The sequence below is a fragment of the Halichoerus grypus genome, chromosome 11 (assembly GCF_964656455.1).
Source record: "Halichoerus grypus chromosome 11, mHalGry1.hap1.1, whole genome shotgun sequence".
In the NCBI taxonomy this organism is placed as follows: domain Eukaryota; kingdom Metazoa; phylum Chordata; class Mammalia; order Carnivora; family Phocidae; genus Halichoerus; species Halichoerus grypus.
In genome coordinates, this window is record NC_135722.1 from 34,927,795 (window position 1) to 34,948,630 (window position 20,836).

At 36.8% G+C, this 20,836-nt stretch overlaps 1 pseudogene across 1 annotated transcript in view; it reads right to left on the reverse strand.

Annotated features, from left to right (window-relative positions):
* Positions 1 to 20,836, reverse strand: part of LOC118551433 (ribonucleoside-diphosphate reductase subunit M2 pseudogene) — a 258,417-nt pseudogene that overhangs the window by 87,089 nt on the left and 150,492 nt on the right. Inside the window, exon 3 of the transcript XR_013442386.1 lies at positions 15,645 to 15,807. The product of XR_013442386.1 is annotated as a ribonucleoside-diphosphate reductase subunit M2 pseudogene (transcript). The remainder of the gene's footprint in view (positions 1 to 15,644; positions 15,808 to 20,836) is intronic.

A 20,836-nucleotide genomic window follows, 5' to 3' on the forward strand; every position in this document is an offset into this window, starting at 1 on the left:
ACATATGTAGCTCCCCACTTCCCTTTTTTTTGCTCTTCCTAAAATGCCCTTTTCTGTTTAGATTCTATCTGCTACAAAGGACAATGATGAGCTAGGAAGGTTTATTGGACTTGGAATTTCACTTTCACATATGATCACCCTTTAAAACACCTCTGAACGTAGTTACACTCTGTCCACCCTGTGAGCAGGGGCCATGTGAAGCTGTAGGGCATGAGAAGGGTGACCATGTATTTTATCTTCTAAACCAGGATACTCTGGAAGAGGACAGAGTATTCTATTTGAAACTATGGTAAAACAATAAATGCAAACTGCAAACTGGGGTGTTTGGTCATACTCAGGATAAGGAAAAGAGTCCAGATGTTGGGTTCAGACATGGATTTGAATCCTAGTTCTGCTTTTTATTGTCTGCATGACCTCATGCAAGTTACTTGAACTCTATGGACCTCAGGTTATTTATCTAAAATTAGAATAGTGGGGCACCTGGCTGGCTCATTCAGTGGAGCATGTGACTCTTAATCTCGGGGTTGTGAGTGAGTTCAAGCCCCATGTTGGGTGCAGAGATTATTTGAAAAAAAAATCTTTAATAAAATAAAATAAAATTAGAATAGTATTCAAGCTTATCATAATATGTGAGGATTAAATTAGATAAAGGGCTTAAAATGTCTAAAATAAAAAATAAAGTTATTAAATGTACTTACGATTATTACCATTTATATTCTTAGTACTTAGAAGAGTATCTGATATATGGAGGGTTTTCAATCAAAATATGTTGATACATTTACAAAAGAATAAATGAATGAGCAAAAACATCAAGAACTGAATTTCAGTTGGAATTAAATAAAAGTATGGTTACTTTTTATAAATAATCATATGAGTCCCAAAAAGGGCTGATAAACACAGAGTGTGCCAGGGAGCAATCAAGCCAGACTTCGGGAGAAACCACAGAATAAATTCAAATTAATATTATTCAGTGGAAAATTAATCCATTTCATTTCTAAATGTATATTAAGCCTCAGGACAATTTTAATTGTGATTTCTATTCATTTGAGTTAAGCATGTAGTCTTTTTTGTTTCATTTCGGTATCATTTTTGTCATTGTAAATTTTGTTTTAAAACATGTGTTAATCAGGATAGGCTAGCTTATATTGCTTAAACAAAAACACACCCCAACAAAGATTTACTTGTCATGTATACAAAGTGCACAGTGGGTCTGGGTGACTCAGCAGGGTAACTGTCCTGTCGTCCATAAAGTAACGGTGTAACCCAGGCTGCTTAGATCCCATGGCTCTGTCTTAACACGAGAATTCTTCTCTGATCATTATAAGGGAAGAAAGATAGCTGGCAGGGCTCACCCCAGCAAAGAAATGCTTCGGCATGGAAATGTCACATGTCATTTCTATCATAGGCCATTAGCCAAAACCAATCATATGATCCCTAGCTACAAAAAGTGTGAAATATTAGCCTCTCAAATGTCCCATAGGAACAGATAATCAGTATGTGTGAGCATTAGGGGTCTCCAGCATAGATGTGTTATCATCAATAGTGAAGAAAACTATAAACATTTCTTTTAATTTTAGCATCCATCAAGACATTCTGTCTGCTTGTTTTGTGAATTAATTTCTTCCTTCATCGAGGTGTATATAGCGCCTGGGTAATGGTGTAACAGCTATGTTGCATACTTCTTTATTTCTTTAATGTTAGACCATAATATGTGTATATATCCCCTAAAATCTTCAGAATTATAATTCTAAGAGTTGTATAATATTCCATTAAGTTAAAATACCAAAGACTACTAAATCTAAGCATTTAGTTTGTTTCTAGTTTTAACCTATTTAAGTGCTAGGGGTACCTGGGTGGCTCAGTCATTAAGCGTCTTGCCTTAGGCTCACGTCATGGCCCCGGGGTCCTGGGATTGAGTCCCCCAACGGGCTCCCAGCTTGGAGGGCGGGGGAGTCTGCTTCTCCCTCTGCCCTTCCCCCCTGCTCATCATGCTCTCTCTCACTCTCTCACTTGTTCTCTCTCTCTCTCTCTCTCATAAATAAAAAAAAAAATGCTGGAAAAATATTTGAATTAGTTAAGAAAAGCAGTAAATTATCAGAAATATGTGATAATGGGACTTGGGTCAGGTTGAAAAAATACAAAAAACTTGAGTTAAATAATGGAATACTTTGATAATTTAAGCAAGCAGCAGTAATATACTGAACTATAATAATGCTGAAATAATTGAGAGTCACTTAAGCAGTAGATGTGATTGGATTTAACAAATGTTTAAATATAAAAAAATAAAAACCAGAAGAGTTGAAAACAATTTAGAAATACTAAAGCTGCATGCCTATGATGGCTCCCCTATCACACGGGACAGAGAGCCAGCTGACATTTGATTGTGAACATAGGGAATTTGGATTTTAGAACCGACATTCGGTTATATTTTATTTTTTATTTGGGTCACTCGTATCCATTCATCCCTGTTTTCTCTTGGAGATACATTTCCTACTCACTCTTGGTCCCTGGTTTCTGGCAAGGATGCCACCACACGCAGCTCCAGAACAAGGTATGTGACCAGGGCCTGAGGTAATTAGGACTTTCCATCCTCTTGCTACAGTTGGGGGGAGGACAACTGAAGTCAAACGGGAAGCAGATTCACTTTTTCCACTAGATCTTAAACTTGGAGAAGGCAGGTGACAAAGCTTCTGGACCCAGTGTTTAGATTTTCATAAGTTAAGTTTTAGGAAAAAGGAACTGCAGTTTTTGTGGCATTTTGTTTTTACTTACTTCCTAAGATCCAGATTATTCACACCTCCAAAATAAACTACTGAAATTCAGACTTCACACACACACACACACACACACACTCAAACACACACACACATGAACATACATTTACTTTATTTGTATTATTTATGTTTAAAATTTCACATATATATAACTTGGAAATTAAAGTAGTTTTCTGTTGTATTTCAAAACTTGCAGTTGTAGGGGCCGGGGCAGGCTCCCCAAGATGGGACAACTTTGGCATGAACATTATGTTGAGTTAAAAGCAATCCAAACCCAGCAGATTGAGAAAAAGCCCTTTACCTCTCCCTCATTGGCTTGCTTTCTTTACCCGGGAGAGAGCAATTAACAGAGACGCCTCTTTATCTAAGAAACCTATCTGCATCCTAGGGCACGTTTGTTTTCCAAACATCTCCTTTCAAGTGCATGCTAATGATCTTTCTCTTCTTTGTATCTACCTCAGACTCCTACCCTTTCTTTAGCTCAAATAAGCATCATTTGCCTGACTGTCTTTAGAATTTCCATGTCTGTGTGGATTCCCTTTACGTATGCTATTAAATTTGATTTCCTTCTGTTAATCTGCCTTATGTCAATTTGATTCTAAATCCAGCTAGAAAAACCTCGAAGGGCAGAGTAAATTCTTCCTCCCCAACATAGTCCTACAACTTTTTCTATTTCCGTCTCCCCACTCATTTCCATCTCCCCAGATGCAACATTTTCACTTCTATTCTGAATTTTGTTTGGAATTTACTTCATGTTTCTCAATAATTAGCCTATATTGTTACTTCTTGATTTTACACCAATAAGCAAAGGCTTTGGATTGATCATTATTACGATTATACAGCTCTTCTCACCTCCTTTTATTGCTACTAAAAACACTCTCCCATATTTCAAAGAATTACAGCATAATTTCAGTTAAATAAGTATATAATATTTAGATTATTATGAATATGTGTATTAGTTAGCTAGGCTGCCATAACAGAAAATTTATTTTCTTACAATTCTAGAGGCTGAGATTCTAAGATCAGAGTGCCAACATGGTCATGTCCTGTTGAAATCTCTCTTCCTGGCTTGTGGAGGGCTGTCTGCCTACTGTGTCCTCACTTGGCAGAGAGAGAGCTCTGTGTCTCGTCCTCTTCTTATAAGGACACCGTCCCTATTGGATTGGGGCCTCACTGTTATGACCTCATCTAACTTTAATTACCTCTTATAAGTCCTATTCCCAAATACAGTCACAATGGGGGTTAGGGTTTCCAGTATGAATTTTGAGGAGACACAGATCAGTCCATAGTAAAATGAAAACCATGCTCACTATATATATATATATATATATATATATATATATATATATATACACACATTTTAATTTTAGACTCTGGTAATTTAGCCAACATGGAAAAAAAAAAGAGGAAAAGAGCAACTTAACTAATATACAGCTATTTTTTAGAGAGATAATAATATTAATTTCATTCAAACATTTTCATTCAAAAGCATAACACCCTTTTTAAATATTTTTAGTATTGTTTATTTCAATGAAGCCATTTCTCAACAAAGCAAAAAGGCAGCTACATAGATTTCTTTTCCCTGCTTTAATTGTTTCCATAGAGATGTAGGGTTCTGAAAATTTCCTTAATCATCTCCTTCAGGTTAAGAATTGGTTCACATGTTAACATTTTGTTGTGCTGCAAGAATGTTGCAGAAATTAACATTTAGATCAATAATACTTTTTTTTTTTTAATTTGGAAACAAATTATTTACTTAATAAGATCTTCAAAGTGAGAGGTAAGTTAATCTTTTAGACCCCAGGTGCATAGAATTGGATTAAGTTTTATCCTTGGTTCTTTAGTTCTTGCATGACATTGTTTTATTTTGCTTAATAAATGAACACAACTTGAGACAATCATTATTAATTACCTAAATCTATCCACTATTCCTCCTTGTCTCATCTTACTGCATCCCCCACAAATAACTATCTGTGTTTATCATATATATATATATATAGGTATATATGATACATATATACCTATATATATATATGTATGTATATATATAGGTATATATATATATATGTATATATATATATATATATATATATATATGGAAACATATATTTATTTTTATGGAAACAATATTTTTCTTGGGTTCTCTTGACTTTGTGTTTTATCATAGAGTGTCATGCTACCTGCAGTACTGGGGAATTTGCTTTTTTCCCTCAACATTATGTTACTGAGATTCATTCACAGTATTTCATATCTGCCTCTGGTTTATGACATTCCAGTGCATGACTCTAAAAATTTATTTATTTATCTGTGCTGTCCATGGGCATCTGGCTCTGGATTCCCAGCTACTCTGACACCATGTAGGCTGCCCACTTTTGTGGACTTGTATCTCAGTGGTCCAGGCCCTACCTACAAGGATCTCACTGTCAGTTCTTCTGTTCTCACTTTTGGTCACCTTGGCCTTGACTCTTGGATGCTGTGGGCCAGGTTCATAATGCTTGTTTGTTGTTTGCAGAAAGGATAAGGATTATGAGCCATGTTGCCATCACACAGGATTGGACTACACATTCATCCCTCACTTTGAATAGTAGTATGCCCAGATTACATGTTGGCAAAGTTTGTATGGGACTGAATACCCTCATTAGAAAACTAATTAGTCTTCGCTACTTGTGATTCTTAAATTAGTGGTTCATTGCTATACATTATAGTCACCTGGTCTCTGCCTGCCAACACCCTGAGACATCCCCATGCAATTTACCAAAGTACATTAAAGAAGACCAAATTAAATGGTTATATCCATATTTATTGATAGAGACCCTTGATATCATTGTGGAAGACATTACTAGTGATCATCAATATTCTTTCTTTTCTTTTTCCTAGAAACACAGAATAGGTCCACATGACTAGGTCTTGTGAAAGGGCATGAATGTGTTATTTTGGGTAAAATGTATTAACAATATTAATTCCCTAATATTATCTAATAGCCTGTTGATATAAAAAACTCAGCACTTATCTCAAAAATATATTTTATACCCGGCTTGGACAAAACATTTGCATTGCTAACATTGATCACTGGATTGAAGTGGTAACTAAATGATTTGTTCATTATACAGTTATATTTTCCCCTTCCGAAAAAAAATCCCCATGGTGTCCCTTTGTCAATTTCTATTTATATATTTTTTAAAGATTTTTTATTTATTTATTTGACAGAGAGAGACATGGCGAGAGAGGGAACACAAGCAGGGGGAGTGGGAGAGGGGGAAGGGGGCTTCCCGCGGAGCAGGGAGCCTGATGTGGGGCTAGATCCCAGGATCTATGACCTGAGCCGAAGGCAGGCGCTTAACGACTGAGACACCCAGGCGCCCCCACTTTGTCAATTTCTAAATCCCCACCAACAATTCAGCTAATGGTTTTAACATCAATTGTAATTTTCACCTGGGTTACATCATAATTTTCTAATGTTTATAATTTCTTTACATTTACTGATATTGTTTTATCATATTAAGCTTTTTCTCATTAAACGGGCTATTTACTCGTGAGAAATACAGTTCCCATTACAAAAAGCAGTAAAAATTCTAAATCATTTCTCTTTATAACCAAATTAGAAGGACAGGAGTTTGTTTAAAGGTGTCTCAATCTAGATTCTAGAAAACAAAGTCTTACACAACAGTTAATGGCTTGCTAGTTTACTATGACGTGCCACCTTAGAGAGAGGCAGGGGTATTGGAAAAGGGGACTTAGGTAGGGAAAGAGGGAGAGCACAGTATGTGCATTATCAATCTGGCTACTTCTTGGAATGAGCAAGCTGACTGCTAGTTTGTTTGGTTTTTGAGTTGCTGTATGAACTGCTTTGTCTCAGGAACTTCTGCCCATGGGGTGAAAGAAATCTATCCAGCAGCTTCCATCTCTCATCAGTTAAAGCTTACTGCTTACATGAGACCAAGCAAGTCTTGCAGTGCTTAATGATTCTGTGCCAATAGAAAAGCTCCAGGGTGGGAGGCAAGAGGCACAAAACACAAGAAAACTGAGTTGCTTTTGGCTTGTGTGCCCATGGAGTTGGTCACCAATGTGGCTGAGGCAAAACAAGTGGACAAGGGCCTCAGATATTTAGACAACTGAGAAGACCAGAGTTGACACATCATAGGGGACTGACACAAATACCCAACTCCAACTGACAAATTTTATTTCTGGCTTATCCTCTCTCTCTCCTCCCTTACTCTCTGATTCTTTCTCCCGAAATCCTCACTGACTATTGGATTTGTATAGAGATATAATATATTTTTATTAACTGCAATTGTTATCTTAATGCTCAAATCATCACAGTGTTGGTCAGTGCAGAGGGTTTCAAGTAGTCTCTGGTGTTATTTCTGACACAACCCTACAAATTTTTTGGAAATGTCCTTTCACAAAAAACATCCCCAACACCTTTATCCTCTCCTTGCCTCAGAGTGGGAATCAGTTATTTTTCTAAAGAACTGTCATTCCTTTAGTGCAAAATGGCACGAGGGAGCCAAACACTAGGCTTAGAGATGCTCACCACCGGAATGACATGGTTTTCAGACCATTCTGGGTGCACAGTTAGAAGATTCTTAGAAGGTATGTTTTAAAATAACAAATTCACATTGATAAATCCAGTTCGATTTTAACGTAACAGTGGGTTCACTTGAATTCTTTGAGCTTTCTATCTTTGAATCGTATCTACCCTCTCTGGCACTGAAAGTCAGGACTCAAAATAATTAATATACTTAATTGTTTTATCTCATTATATAAAAGAAACAGTTTCAATATACAATTACTAATATTACTATTATTAATTAAATCACTGAATGAGATGAAATCAACCTTATCTGTGCTTATAGTACATTTCACTAAGGATACACAGTCAAAATTACATGCTGTGAAGTTCCACGCTTTGCATGGTTACCCTTAAAAACTGATATGCAATTAACTTGTTTCCATTTATTTTTAATCGCAAGAAATTATTTTGTCGTTTGTTTTTGAGTAGTAACACATTTGTAGGATCCAAGAGTCTAAACTATATAGATAGGTATATAGAGAGATTCCTTTTTCTTGTTTACATCCCTGCCCTAATTACCCTGTTCTTTCCCTCCCTCCTTTATTAGTAAATTTCCCCCATGGACCCACTATTAACATGTGAGAAGTGAGGTGAGAGGGAGTCATATTTGGAGAAGCTGTCTGGGTTTCTCAGCTCAAGGGCTCCCTCTTCTGTTAAGCATCTGGAAGTTTATTTAATAAATGTGCTTTGTTCTTCAAATTTTAAGTCTTTTTTTTTTTTTCTTCCTTTCTTTCATTCCCAGTTTTCCTGTCCTGCTCATTTTTATTCTTAGACTTCCTCCCAGCGGTTATCCTAAGGACGGTGCTCCCCTCTCTGAGGGACACTGTATTCGCTGGGTTTTCCAGGCTCTGCTACTGTGTTTCCCCCCATTCACCACACCAGCTGTTCAGTGCCCCCCCCTCCCCGCCTGCCTCACAGGTGTAACTTCCACTCTAACTCTGTTGCCTCAAGCACATCCCTATCCCCTTACTGACACATTTTTTTTTTTTTTTTTTTTTTTTTATGGGGGAGGAAAAGCAATGAATCTGAGTTTTCTCTCCTGGAGGTACTGATTGGTTTGTTAGTAGTCGTAGTAGTCAGTAGGATTGCTTAAAGGATTTTTTGTTTTGTTTTGTAGTATTTTTAAAGAGAAAATGTGAGGGAATTGGTCAAAGCTGCAACCATGCTCCTATAGGAATATACAACTCCTAAGGATTTCTCCAGACTTTGCTATTTAGAGCTATTTCCCTCCTATCCCTTCCACATAAACTATGCAGGGAAATGGAGAAGCCAGCTGAAGGATCAACAACTAGAGTAAAGTCATACCTGCTGCCTGAGGCAGAGTTAAGCTAAGAAGTGGAAAACACTCTGCTTTTATTTTAGATATTTCCTGCAGAGCGACCATCTAAAGCAAAGTGCCCTCAACTCTGTTAAGTATGCTAAATGTCTACAAAGTGGGGAGAAAAGTGCTGGGCATTGAAGTAGACTCAGGGAGTGACAGTGATGAGGGCGCAAAAGGCAAGCTAAGGACAAAGCACAAGCTGACACCGCTCAAACCCCACACCCCCACTCCCAGGTGGGATATACGTGACATTCCTCAAGGACTTCTGGCTGCCGTTAAAGCAAAGGAAAAAACAACAAATGGTTAACTAACAGAGATCACAGTCCAGCAAGACCTGAGTCTCCCTCAGTTTACAAAATGTCTTAGTGGTTTACAAGAAAAAAAAGCATTCTTATCAATAACCTAACTTCCAGAAAGAAAAACTCTCAACTGTCTTAATGTTAATGCCTTACTTACTAGAGGGAAAAACAACTTAACTTGACAATGGCAAGTCCTCTGGTATCTCGTAGGTCCTCTTTAGCATACAAAAGTTCTTTTGAAAGCCTCCCTTTTTCCTTACCCCCAACTCCCAAGTATATAATCAGTCACCCCTCACAACCCCAGCAGCAGCTCTTTCTGCCCAGGGGTCCTGTCCCCATGCTTTCATAAAATCACCTTTTTTTTTTAAAGATTTTATTTATTTATTTGAGAGAGTGAGACTGAGAGAGAGAGAGAGAGCACATGAGAGGGGGGAGGGTCAGAGGGAGAAGCAGACTCCCCGCTGAGCAGGGAGCCCAATGCGGGACTCGATCCAGGGACTCCAGGATCATGACCTGAGCCGAAGGCAGTCGCTCAACCAACTGAGCCACCAGGCGCCCCATAAAATCACCTTTTTGCACCAAAGGCATCTCAAGAATTCTTTCTTGGTCGTGGGCTCTGAACCTCACCTACATTCCAAATACATCAACAGGTATTTCTAACATCTAGAACAAGGTTTTGAAGTTGGCCCCTTAATTCAGTGATCTAAATGAATTCACAATTCTCAGAAAATGTTCTCATATTTTTAAAGAAAATGTACGTACTAAGGGAATATCGAAACCCATTTGATGTTGAAATGATGACATTACAATTAAAAAATAATTCTAGTCCTTGCATATACTTTTTAAGATGTTTGTTTCTGGATTTCCTAAATGATTAAAAATTAGTACAAGGTAGGAAGAATAAACTTCCCACTACTCTTCTAGGTTCTTGGCTGAGATACAATCTGTAACAAGGGACAGATTAAGAGGAGAAAAACATAAGCTTCATAGTATAAAAATACCTCCTGGGAAAGACCCAGAAAAACTGAATAACTCCCCCATGTGGCCCAAGCCACCACCTTAAATAACATCTCCAGCTAAAGACAGAAGAAAGATGTTGGGTGGGTGGGGAAAGCCAGTTTGGGGAGATTACCAGGAAGAGTACAGTAAACAAAGGTAAGGTTGTTACACAGATGTAGGTCCTTGCCTTCCCCACTAATAAGAATTTCTAGAGATTTGGTCATCTTCCTCTTCCTGGTACAGAGAGGGAGACATCCTTACCAATGAAGATTTCTCTTATGAATGTAAATGTCTCTTACAAAGGATAACTTTTACTCAGTTTTCAATATATTTTTTTTAAACCAGCCTAACTCTTATGCCAAGGCTTATTCTGAGGTGGCAAATTCTGCTCGCCTTCAGTAGTAATGGTCCAGCTCTAGCCCAGAAAAGCAAAACATGCTAACTGATGTGCTAACATGCAGCATATCAAGTCAATGACAATACAGAGTTTTCTTTTTTTGGTGTTATTCATTTCTTATTTTAGTTTCAAAAGCAAAAGAGGGAATCTTTTTTTCAGAAGTATTACCAAAAACAAGTTGGAAGCCTCTATTTTTAAAGCAATCTTAGTACGTGTTTCAGTCTAGGTCCTCTGGGAAGCTGACATCAACATGTAATTAAATGTGCAAGAGATTTATTTGGTAAACTGCTCATGAGGATAAATGGGGACAGAGTCAAGGGAAGTGATCAATGCATGTGGAAGAGAGAGGGAAAAAAAGGAGGCTTGGACAGAAGTACCTCCTTCTGCTATAGTTCTCAGACATTTCATCAAGGCTTTCACAGAGTCCTTCAGCCAAAGTCACCCTCCAGGAACAGGTCTGCTGTGCTCAGTCATTGCCTGTGTAGGAGAGGACATTTTTTTTCCTCTACCCTTCTAGGTTTTTTTTTTTTTTTTTTGGCTGGTCTGTTAATTAAATTGACATAAGACAGATTAACAGGAGAAAAACAAATTTAATCACATACATATGGAAGCCCCGTAAGAAGATGAGACCCAAGGACAAGTCAGTCAGTTGAGGCTTATATGTCATCGTGAACTAAGGGATGGGATTGAGGCCTGGGGCTGCCAAGGGGAGGAGGGTAATTTATGGGACAATAAGAAGACCAGATGTTTGGTAATTAGATGTTTGCCCTGTCAGACACGTAGATCTTTCAAATAAAAATCTATCTCTGGTAATAACTCTTTTTCTGGACCAGGCTCCCAGTCTAAATTCTTTTAGTTAGGGGAAAGGCAGAAGTTTTTCTTGAGTCAGCTGGGTCTTGACTGCCTTTGATGAAGGATAGTTGGAAGAAAGGCAGGCAGGGACAAGGGACTCCCCGCCCTAAGAGGAAACCACCCTTAAAAGGATTTTACATCACCCTGGAAGGAGCCCTCCACCCTTTTCCAGTGATAGGTAGATGCCAAAACCTGACTGGGTGACAGGCTCATATTGAGTTAATCAGATTAAAACAGACCACCAACAAGCCCATAAAAGCCCCTAGACTTAGAAATTCTGGTGGCAACTCTCTTGGTTCCCTCCCTCTTCAGGAGTTTTGTATGATCACTTTACTATTGCTCAATAAACTTTGCTTTGCTGCCCACCACTCTTCGTCTGGTCTACCTCTTAATTCTTCGAAGCTGAGTGACCAAGAACCGTGGGCACCGAAGGGTGGGGCGGGAATCCTGTAACACCTTTAGCTCAAAATAATCTACATGCCAAGGTGGCATATTTTGGGGCCATGTTTTCTGCTCCTCTTCATTGTGAGCAGCCTTTGGAAGTATGAACCTCAACTGGGTGCTGGTGGATTCAGTCTTAAATCTTAAGTCAGTCACTCTCCCAGCTGGTAGGTGGCTCATTTCCATGCCCACTATTTACCTAGTATAAAGAAAACATACTACATTATCTATCTCTAAGATTATAGCATATCATCTGTATTTTATGCAAAAATCCAAAATTAAATGCAAAACATACCTACTTAAAGATGTTTATACCTACAGCAAGAATAAGAGCCATTCCATTCTCCCGCACATTATATTTGTGCCTGTGGTCTAAAAAGTTAAAAGTACTTAACTCTTGGGGTGCCTGGGTAGCTTGGTTGTTTGGGCATCCGACTCTTGATTGCAGCTCAGGTTGTGATCTCAGGATTGTGGGATCAAGCCCTGAGTTGGGCTCCATGCTCAGGAGGGAGTCTGCTTCTCTCTCTTTCTGGCTCCCTCTGCCCCACCCCCACTCACGTGCACACTCTCTCTGAAACAAGTAAATAAATCTTTTTAAAAAAAGGTATTGAACTCTTCCAGGGAATCAAGTTGGCCATGAAGATCACTAACTTTATGAATGGGAAAAGAATACGGATACCTCTGATTATAGAAATATTGGTTTTAAAAAATGTGACATAATTACTGCCTTGACAAAATGAGAGTTTTGAAGGATTATAGCGTACATGATTCATGGAATTCTTTCTCAATTCTTTCTCAATTCTGATCCCATTGTCTTGTGCTTTTAGAAAATTCCTTAACCAATGATTAATTGATAAAGTAACACCACGTGACAACCACAGGGCAAGGGGCCTGAGTGTCACAGTTTCAGGTCAGGGAGCCTATCATGTTTCACTATATTCCAGCGTAGGTGACTTTGTTCCTCCGGTGGCCTCTTCCACCACCTTGGTGTTTCTGTCACTCCTAAACTCCAAATATACCTCAACAATCAAGTCTCTGATGATTCACCTTTCTGCTGTTTCTATGACTGCATCCAACCTTAGCCCTGGTCTCACGACAATTTTGTTGGACTATTTAACAGTTTCCCAGGAATCCACAGGACCAGCCATGTTATTCCCCACTGACATTCCCCAGAACTTACTGCTGTCTGTGTATGTGTAGATGCTGTCTCTTAGACTGGCATTCATCTATTTATAACAGCTCATGTGGTGCCTATTTGAAATTTTATTGATTTTGAGCCTAATCATCATGCGATGATTCTGGGTCCTTTTCAATTAAGATAAAGGAAACACGATGCCAGATGGAGAAGGGTGATTCATCATCTCTTCCTCTTTTTCCAATGCTGAAAGAGCAAGCATAAGATGGAAATTTTGGTTTTTTAAAGGTTTGACAGAATTCATCTTTAAAATTGTCACTGAAAAAGTGTCATAGCTTATTCTGTAATCCAATAGAAGAAAATGAAGGAAAAACATAAACAAAAGGTAAGAAGTGGTAGAAAGAAAAAATAACAAAAAGAATCAGAGAAAATAAGATAGGATTAATTAATCAGTCCATCAATCAATTAATTAGATGATCATTTATTGAGTAGTTACTATCAGGTCCAACATTACACAGCAACATAACCAATTCCCAAGCACTGATAAGAGCCATGAGAAAAATAAGTGGGCTAAAGATATAAGACTAGGAAACTGATTTCATTAGGATGATCAGAAAGTCTCAAAAAACCTGATATTTGAGTTGAAATCTGAAAGACTGGAGGGACAAGCATTCCAGGCTGGTGGATCTTCACAGAGCATGTCAATGTCTGATTCCACCTTCATTCTACTTCTCTGCTTTTAGAGCCACTTTTCTTACATATATTCCCCCCCCAAAATTAGGTTAAATTGTCCATAGTATTTTATCACAATTATTTTAATCTTCTTGGTATCTGTATTTATTTCATACCTTAGTTCTAAAATTATTAGCTTTTTATCTCTTCTTTCTTGGTCATACTTCAAAAAGTTTGTGTATGTTATTATATTATTTTAAAATCTTTTTCTATTAACTCTATTCTTTTATGTCTATTACATTAACTTCTACTTTCCCTCTATTAATCCTTTCTTATGCTTTGATGGGTTAATTTTGTTTCCTAATATGAAAGCATGGTTCACTGATATGTAATCTTTTTATTATTAATACATTAATATAAGGATGTAAATTTGTTCCCTTCTCGTGTCAGGGCCTTTGCACTCTTTCTGCCCGAAGATGTTGTTCTATTGCTATCTTGCCTTCAGTAGCCCTATCTTCATATTTTCCTAGAAGCTTTTAAGATTTCATTTTTACTCTTTGTCACCATGTCTAAATTTGCTTTTTTTTTTTTAATTCATCCTCTTCAAGACTGAAGTGGGTTCTTTTCATCAAAGACTCACTCTTTAGTTCTACAGATTGTCTATGGTCTTGTCCATACATATACCCCATGTACTTCTGGGTTTCCAGTTAGATGTCAAAACTACTGGAGGCATCTTCCATGTTTTGCAGGTTTTCTTTCACACTTCTTGTCTCTCTCCAACTGTTGTGCCTTCTGGCTTAACTCTTCAACAAGATCTTCCAGAACCTAATTTATGCTTCTTCTCAGTACATTCTGGACTTTTGTTTTTAATTTCAACAACAATTTTCATTTTCGAGGTTTATCACTTTTATTCCTTTATTGGTAATCATTCTTATTGTATGATTATGATTTATTCCTTTATTCCTTTATCCATTTAATGGTAGAACGCACAAAGACATAAAAAGGTGTTAGCCATCTAGTAAATAATGTTAGCTATTATGTTAATGTTTTCATGTTTATTTGAAAGTCCAGTTCTACCTCTATTAACATTTTCCTGATGTTTAAATTCTTTCCTATGTTGAGTTTTGTATTTGTCTTGGATTTCTTTGATCTGTTAGACATCTTGACTGTATGACTGTGTATCTTTGGGAATAAGTTTCCATTTCAACTATCTTTTGTATCTGTTTGTGCAGACTGCTTAGAGAGTAAAATGTGTCTTGAATCTTAGCACAGTTTCAGAAAAAGTAAGGAGGAAGTATCTTAATGGTATTTTCACTGCTGGCCTTCTACATATGGGTCCTCCCTATTCTTCCCATCCTCTACCATCCACAACACCCTGCTTCTCTTGCCTGATAGCACTCACTCATTGCTCCAGTTTGGAAACATAAACTAGGAGTTCACTTGCTTGGCTAATACTGTTTTGGTCTCTCCAGCTCCATCCAGCTTTTAGTATCCACCACCTCCATGTATACAACAGTCTTGGAGCTGCTTTTGCCTTCTGTGTTGGTCCTATTTTTTGTGACTTTCCTGTATCATCCTATATAGTGCCCATCTCTGAGAGATGTTGCTCTCTTTTATGGTCAGTGAAGTGGGGGTGAAATGTTCCCTTTTTATATCTTAAGTGCTTATCTGTTGGCTTTCCTTGTTTTTTTATAATTTTTATGAATTTGGAGGGTACAGAAGATTGCAGCCTGTGCTCAGACTGCCATCTTCAATGAGAATTTAGTACAGAAAATTTTAGAGTAAAGTTCTTAGGAACGTTTGCAAAACTAATACCTGTGGAATTAAAATTATTCAGGTCATACAATACTAAAAAGTATTTCTCAATAAATATTATGGCACAGACCTAATTTAACTTATTACTACATACGGTAGTCGCTGCTGGTCCATGGGGGGGATGTTCCAAGACCTCCAGTGGATGCCTGAAACTGCAGATTGTAGTGAACCCTACATATACTACATACACACTCTGTGTTTTTTTCCTATACATACATACCTATGATAAAGTTTAATTTATAAATTAGGCACAGCAAGAGATTAAAAACAATAACTAATAATAAAATAGAACAATTATGACATATATTGTATAATAAATTATGTGAATGAGGCCTGTCTCAAAATATCTTTTTGTACTGTACTCACCCTTTGTCTTCTCATGATGATGTCAGATGAGAAAATGTCTACTTGACAAGATGAAGTGAGGTGAGCAATGTAGGCACAGTGATGCAGTGTCAGAGTGCTACTGACTTGGTGATAGGTCAGAAGGAGGACCATCTGCTTCCAGACCTTGGTTGACCACAGGTAACTGAAACCACAGAAAGGGAAAAGTGCAGATAAAGAGGACTGCTGTACACAAAATCTAGTATTATATTTTAAAAAACTAATATGCTATAATCAGGTAGTGTTTATTCCAGGAATACTATCATAATTCAGGAACTATATCAACATAACCCATTCAATTAATACATTAAAAGAAAAAAATCATATAACTATAGAAACAGATGACAAAAGGACATTAGATAAAACTTACCAGGGACTCTAATGAAAATTTAAATAAACTAGGAATGTTTGGAAGCAAATGATTTAGTAACTATCATACAGCAAGAAATAATTACTTCTTTCCAGTTACATGTATTCAGGGCATAGCTTTGGCTCTGCTTGTTTTTATTCAATTTTGTTCCACATAGCCTCTTCATTCTTGGATCCTGGCTAATGTAGTAGTCTTTATCTGCAATGTGCTGTTCTCATAGCAGTAGAACTGGCAAAGCCATGAGATGGTTCTTAAAGCTTCTGTTGAACATGACATTCAGTGATTCCTTTAACCAAAACAACTCCTGTGTCAAGTCTGATATGAAACAAAGAGAGAAGTATACCCCTTCAACTGGGAGGTACTGGAAAGCAAATGGTCGTAGAGGAGGCCATGCGTACTATTTGTAGGAAGGACAGTCAGAAAATGGGAACGAGATGCCATCCCAATATGAAAAATACCCTTATGCCAAAACTAACAGCAAAATGACCTTATGTCTATGAAAATCAGTAATAAAACAGGGATGCCTGCGATATATCAATAGAAGATCTAGCTAACGCATTAAGAAAACAAATTGATCAGCTTGAATATTTAAAAAGATACATAGTATTATCGTCCTTTGGTAAAGATATTGTGTCTATAAAATCAAAGATACTTTGTCAAACAAAAAGTGATAATTATTAATGTGCCTGGCAACAAGATGAATTAAGGGAAAAAATACAATAGTGGAGGAAAACTATATTTTATTAAGAATAAAATAAAGATGCAGAGCCATTAGGAACAAAAACATAAAACTGTATTAAATTACTTAAAGTAAGACTGGAAATTGGATTAATGTGCAATGTTCTTGAACAAGATTGATCATCACAAATATCAAGAGTTCGAAATTAATATATAAATGAACAGGAAAACACATATTACTTATTTTGTATATTGCATGTAACTTAACTTATATATCATATATTTGCATGTTTACTTGTGTTTCTCTGTCTTTTCAACTTGACTGCAAGTTCCATGAGCCAGTCCTGATCACCATTTTAGCCACAGAACCTTACATGATACTCATAGGAGCATAATAAGTATTTATTGATTGGCTGAACCACAACATTATCAACAAACAGTTTGTTTTACTACTTTAGAATAAGCACTTCATGTTGTTCTGGTGATGTTATTTGGTCTATTAGTAGGTTCCCTGCATAGTACTAGATGTTGTAGAGAATAAAGTGATGTATATTCTTTGTCTGAACCCCTCTCTCACTATATATAGTTTCATATATAATGAGAGGAAGGAAGAAAGGAACACTTGGCCTTGAAGAAACATCCTTCCTAATGGGAGTAACAGCCATATATACATACATAACAGCCATATATACATCTTGAACAACATGGGGATTAGGGGCACCAAACCTGTGCACAGTCAAAACACTGAAAATAAATTCTGACTCCTCAAAAACCTAACTACTAATAGCCTATTGTTGGCTGGAGGCCTTACCAATTAAAAAAAGCAGTAGATTAACATATATTTTATATGTTATATGTATTATATACTGTATTCTTACAATAAAGTAAGCTAGAGGAAAGAAAATGTTTTTAAGAAAATCATAAGAGAAAATACATTTATACCTCTGTACCATATTGAAAAAAAAATCCACGTATTAGTGGATCTGCACAGTTCAAACCCATGTTGTTCAGGGGTCAACTGTTTAACTAAATGTTGTGCAAGACAGAATGATAGGGGATGAAAATAGAACAGTCCCAGTGTGGTAGGAGTAAAGTAAGAATAATAATTGATTTTGACTTCAGGGAGAAGGGTCAGAAATTTTTATGTATTAATCAAATCTGTAGAATGAGTAGAAATTCAGTAGTTAGGAATGTTTTGAAAAGCCCAGATTAAGAGAATTAACTTTACTATCAATTTATTTTTTATTTTTTTAAGATTTATTTATTTATTTTGGGGGAGAGAGAGAGAGAGAGAGACAGCACTCACAGTGGGGAGACGCAGGGGGAAGGGAGAAAGAGAATCTCAAGCAGACTCCCTGCTGAGCGCAAAGACCCTACGTGTGGTTCCATCTCACGACCCTGTGATCATGACTGAGTCGAAATCAAGAGTCAGATGCTTGGGGCGCCTGGGTGGCTCAGTCGTTAAGCATCTGCCTTCGGCTCGGGTCATGATCCCAGGCTCCTGGGATCGAGCCCCGCATCGGGCTCCCCGCTCCGTGGGAAGCCTGCTTCTCCCTCTCCCACTCCCCCTGCTTATGTTCCCTCTCTCACTGTGTCTCTCTTTGTCAAATTAATAAATAAAATCTTTAAAAAAAAAAAAAAGTCAGATGCTTAACTAATTGAGCCACCCAGGTGCCTCTGTTATTAACTTAAAGCAAACTATAGAATTAGAAAAATAAATGTAATGAGAAAATGTATTATCTAACTCTGAAGTCAAGCATGATTTACAAGTGAAATATTTTAGCTTCAACTTTATAACTGGTTATACCTTTCATGACTGCCTTTAACATCAATAAACTAAGATGAGAGAAAATTTCTAGGTGCATTATTTCTCTTTGATCTTTTGCATTGCCTCCACTTTGATTCTCCTTTCTTTTTTTTTTTTTTTTTTTAAAGATTTTATTTATTTATTTGAGACAGAATGAGAGAGAGAGAGAGCACCTGAGATGGGGGAGGGTCAGAGGGAGAAGCAGGTTCCCTGCCGAGCAGGGAGCCCGATGCGGGACTCGATCCAGGGACTCCAGGATCATGACCTGAGCCGAAGGCAGTCGCTTAACCAACTGAGCCACCCAGGCGCCCTTGATTCTCCTTTCTGTCTCTCTCTCTTGTTATATCTATTTCTCCTCTCCCCAACCTCTTTTCATTTTTAAAATACTCTCAGTTGGTAATAAATTATTCAGTATCTCCTTTTTCCTGATAGTCCAAGAGGAACTGCATATAAAGGCAGTAAAAATATTATTATTGAACCCCTCTTAATTGCAGTATAGATGGGAGATTTCTTGGTATGCGTATGATGGGACTATCATACACATTACTATTGTTCATTTTGTCAAAAAAAATAAATTTAAGGAACTATAAATCATATTGCTACTCATTTCCTAAATATCCTAGGCACTCTATAATTAAGTCTGGGTGTATTTAAAAGGACAACTTTAGAAAAGGAGATTTAATAATTGTATTCAACATGTGGCATCTTTGAGTCAATACATAAATATGGCTCTTAATATTTTGCAGTTGGATCTACATACAATGTATTTGGAAGTGCAGATAACTGCAGAATGGTTGTCATTTTGAAAAGATTATTTTAATACCTTTAAACAGGTTACATAATTCAAATAAAGAATCAGTTGATGACCATATTCTCATTCCTTGGCCACATTGTGATATTCTTGCAAATTAAAAGAGAACATAGTTTTCAATGAATGAACTAAGAGACATTAGATCTAAGTTTGAGTTTTAATCTCCCACATTTTTAATTAGTACAAATACAATTTAAATTATTGCCTGCTTAAGCAAATGACAAAAGATAAATTTTCTAAAACATATAAAGGAATGCTCTTCAGTATAAAATTTTCTGTGATCCATAAAGATGGTTTCTGTACACTGTTACATTGCCATATATAATTGTGGTTTTTAAGCAATTTATTTTCCATTTTTTTCATAAAATGCAGCATTATAATTATCTTCTGGGCTTTACTCTCTTTGTATGTTACCTTTTTTTCTTTTCCTTATCTGAATTGTATAGTACCCCTCTATCAACAGCACCATGGACAAGTAGAGCTCAGCTATTGCCCAAGAATTTCAAATTAAAATATTTATGAGATCATTGTGCTTTATAAGATAATAAATGCAATAGCAGACCATTTATTGGCTGACTGTCCATCTGTTCCAACAATAATTCAAATCTGGAAGGGAATATAATCCTGAGCTGGAAGAGAAAACTGCTGTCAGGTGCCAAACCCATATTTTTCCTTTTGTGTGTTAATCTGGTCGGTAATAGCACTTTTACCCAGGGGACATACTTACTGAGGGAAAAACAAATCAAAATACTGAAAATATTTTGTTGTAAGAATGACCAAAGTCAGAATAGAATTCTTCAGACCTTATTCATTTTTCAAAACAAAATGAAAAGACCAATAATGAGAACAAAAATGAAGTCTAAAAGTTAAGTAGCATTTAAAGACTAAGTTTCAAAATTAGAAACAATTTTAAAATAGCAGAATTGATCATTCATAGAATATTACAAAAATGACTTACCCTGAATTCTTAAAAATACTGAGAAAAGACTTATGGTTTTTTAATGAAATGAAGTAATTGGCTTCTATCAATTCAAGTTAAAAAATGTATTTTCTACAGCTGTGCAAATGTCATATTTGGTTGAATAATGACAAAACCCACAGTATTTTGCTGTCTTGGAAACTGATAAAATACAGTGGGTGGGAAATAACTACATAGTGTGTTAGGATAATAAATTGTTACACATGTATAGCTATTTAACTTCAGTTTGCCATGATTGCAAAAAAAATAATATGCTAAAAATAAGAAAGTACTCTCCTGTTGACTCTAAAATTTCTAACTAATTTTATCACTCAGAGTTCAATCACAGAAGCAGAACTACTGGAATACACACAACTGATAATTAGGATTAGATCTCACACAATTTAGGAAGCTGGTTGAACAGATTTGGGAGGTTGTTTATACCGTCTGGTGCTGAAGCCTAAAGTTGGCCGGGCAGGCGGTAAGGAAAGGAAGATGGACATTCAGTGGGGACAGCAAAGACTAAAGGAAAATTTTGAGGTAAGTGAAA